Genomic DNA, 3,338 nt, shown 5'->3' on the forward strand with positions numbered 1-3,338 from the left:
ATCGTGTAGGTGTTGAATTAGGTTTTTGTTTTTAGTTTTGATCAATGTGAGAGAGACGAACTCAGTGTTGTTCTTTTTGATTTTTGAAGTTAATTTTTCATTATCTATTATTGATGAATTTTCGATGGAGTTGATTTTGATTTTTGGAGTTGCTTTTTCATTCTCTGTCAACATGGTTATGAGTTCCTTTTTGGTGCTCTGTTTTTCTGCGTTTTGTGCTCTGTTTTTTGTTCACTTTGCATTTTTTGTGTAGTGCAGAGAAAATTGCAGGTTTGTTACTATAATTGAACTCAAATCACAGAGAAAATTGTAAACTTGTAGTGCAGTGAAAATCACAGAGAAAATTGTAAGTAGGCAGAGAAATTTACAGACGTAGCAATAGAGCAGTAAATGTTTTGTTTTTTTTTTAAATTTTTTTTGAATTAAGTGTTTTGTGAACATAACAGATTTTCTCTGTGATTTTTTTATGTGCTTGTGTTTAATATATTTTTGTCTCTTGATGTTAATGTGTTTTTGTTTTTGTTATATTGAAAGTGAATATAAGTTCACAAATTTCTCTGGACTTTTCTTTGTAGTCCAGAGAAAATCATATGATTGTATTACAAATGATAAGTATTACAAATTTCTCTGGACTTATATGTTGTGTTTTTATATGTTTGCACTTTTCAAAGTTTTCTGATATGTTTTCTTTGCACTTTTCATTTTTTTTTTTTTTTTGCACTATTCATGTTTCTGGACTTTTCTTTGTAGTATAGAGAAAATCATAGGTTTGTTATTATAATCCAATGAAAATGACAGAGAAAATGTTAAGCTTGTAGTTGAGTGAAAATCACCCTTGAAGTTGGTGTCTTGATCTTGATGCTTATTGGTTCTTCAAGGTAGCAACAGAGAAAATTACAGAGAAAATTACCTTGACAGAGAAAATTACCTTGTAATCCCAGAGAAAATTACAAGGTAGCAATGATTACACAACAGAGAAAATTACAAGGTAGCAACATAAACATGACAGAGAAAATTACACGACAGAGAAATTTTGAGGAAATGGTGCATTGAACAAAATAAATATGCCATAGAAAATTAGACACAAGACATAAACATAAGTTCACAAATTTCTCTGGACTTTTCTTTGTAGTCCAGAGAAAATCATATGATTGTATTACAAATGATAAGTATTACAAATTTCTCTGGACTTATATGTTGTGTTTTTATATGTTTGCACTTTTCAAAGTTTTCTGATATGTTTTCTTTGCACTTTTCATTTTTTTTTTTTTTTGCACTATTCATGTTTCTGGACTTTTCTTTGTAGTATAGAGAAAATCATAGGTTTGTTATTATAATCCAATGAGAATGACAGAGAAAATGTTAAGCTTGTAGTTGAGTGAAAATCACCCTTGAAGTTGGTGTCTTGATCTTGATGCTTATTGGTTCTTCAAGGTAGCAACAGAGAAAATTACAGAGAAAATTACCTTGACAGAGAAAATTACCTTGTAATCCCAGAGAAAATTACAAGGTAGCATTGAACAAAATAAATATGCCATAGAAAATTAGACACAAGACATAAACATAATGTGGCCAGAGAAAATTATAAATGCTGCCAAAGAAAATTAGACACACAAGTAAGAAAAGTAATTTGGCCAGAGAAAATTATAAATGCCAGAGAAAATTAGCCACACCAATAGAGTAGTAGCAAGCCAGAGAAATTTACAAAAACAAGAACACAAGAAGCTTCAATAAGAAGCCCCAAATGTACAGAAAGCAGTTCAATTTTGACAGTTGGAAGGAAAGCAACCCATCATCAGTTGGAAGCAAAGAAATTCTGGACTTCCCAGGAATTTCTCTGGATTCAACCCAGAGAAATTTCAAATTTCTCTGGTCCAGAATTTCTCTGGAACGATAAAACTCTGATTTTATCAATTTGTCATTGGTTTTGCTGCTGCTGATTCAATCACAATTTCCTGCACAAACAAATTAATAGTTCTTCTATGAGTTTGTGATAGATTTTCTTTAAACTTAATGGTATGAATTTCTCTGGGTTGAATCCAGAGAAAATTCAAATTTCTCTGGATTACTTTAAGCCTTCCTCTACTGCTGCCTCTTCCTCAAGCTTCTTTTTCCAATATTCTTCAAGTAGGGGTCCAAATATTGCTTTTCCAGAAAAAACTCCAATTCTACTAAACCCAAAAAATCAAAAGACGTTATATTCAACACTCAGAGAAATTTTGAACCTGAAGATGTTATATTCAACACTGGATATATATATATATATATATATATGTGTGTGTGCTGACATTGTATATATATATATGTATGTATCATATATATATATATATGTTTGCAACCATAGATAAGATAACCAAGAGTGACTGTTTGATTATGGTTGCAAATGGTCTTAATTGATTAATTATCATATATATACTAGTCAAGACAGTAAGCAACAAATTGTATATATATATATATATATATGTATGTATCATATATATATACATCTATTAAATTTTTTTGAAAAGAAAAAATAATAATGCATACATGTCGAAGAAGATCTGGAGTCGAGAATCGAAGCTCTGATCAATGACTTGAGACCAATACTCGTAAAGCTCATCTCTGCTGATCTTGTCAACATTCAACTCATTTGAAGATGAACAGACGTAGGGTATTTTGGTCCAAGAAATTGATAAAATGCGTGGGTATTTTGGTTAGGGACCTGAGGCAGTATTACATTTTTTAATGTCCTTTATGCAGAAAATTGTTATTATTAGGGAGCTTAAAAAAAAAACCCCTACTTACATTTTAAGAAAGAGAAATTATAATCACATTTTTCTTTTTGTGAGGGTTTATATTTATCTAACTTTAATCATATTAAAAAATAAAAATAAAAATAAAATTGTAAATAAAAAGATTAAATAACATTAAAAATTAGTTAATCACAATTTTTTTAACTATTAAACTAACTACAATCACATTAAAAAAAAGAATCATTCAACTAATTATAATCACATTTTTCTTTTTGTGAGAGTTTATATTTATCTAACTTTAATCATATAAAAAAATTGAAAATAAAATTAAAATAGTAAATAAAAAGATTAAATAACATTAAAAATTAGTTAATCACATTTTTTTAACTATTAAACTAACTACAATAACATTAAAAAAAGAATCATTCAACTAATTACAATCACATTTATATTTTTGTGAGAGTTTGTATTTATGTAACTTTAATCATATTAAAAAATTGAAAAATTAAAAATAAAATTAAAATAGTAAATAAAAAGATTAAATAACATTAAAAATTAGTTAATCACATTTTTTTAACTATTAAACTAACTACAATCACATTAAAA

The 3,338-nt window shown here is 28.0% G+C and overlaps 1 long non-coding RNA gene across 1 annotated transcript; it reads right to left on the reverse strand.

The window, feature by feature from the left end:
• Positions 1–1,651: 1,651 nt before the first annotated feature.
• Positions 1,652–2,760, reverse strand: LOC145806125 (uncharacterized). The gene is made up of 2 exons (XR_014348813.1): positions 2,527–2,760; positions 1,652–1,955 (listed from the first exon to the last, which is right to left on the reverse strand). It is a non-coding gene; the product is annotated as an uncharacterized LOC145806125 (long non-coding RNA).
• Positions 2,761–3,338: the final 578 nt, after the last annotated feature.

This window comes from Camellia sinensis, chromosome 13 (genome assembly GCF_055761805.1).
Source record: "Camellia sinensis isolate YWXY chromosome 13, ASM5576180v1, whole genome shotgun sequence".
Lineage (NCBI taxonomy): Eukaryota > Viridiplantae > Streptophyta > Magnoliopsida > Ericales > Theaceae > Camellia > Camellia sinensis.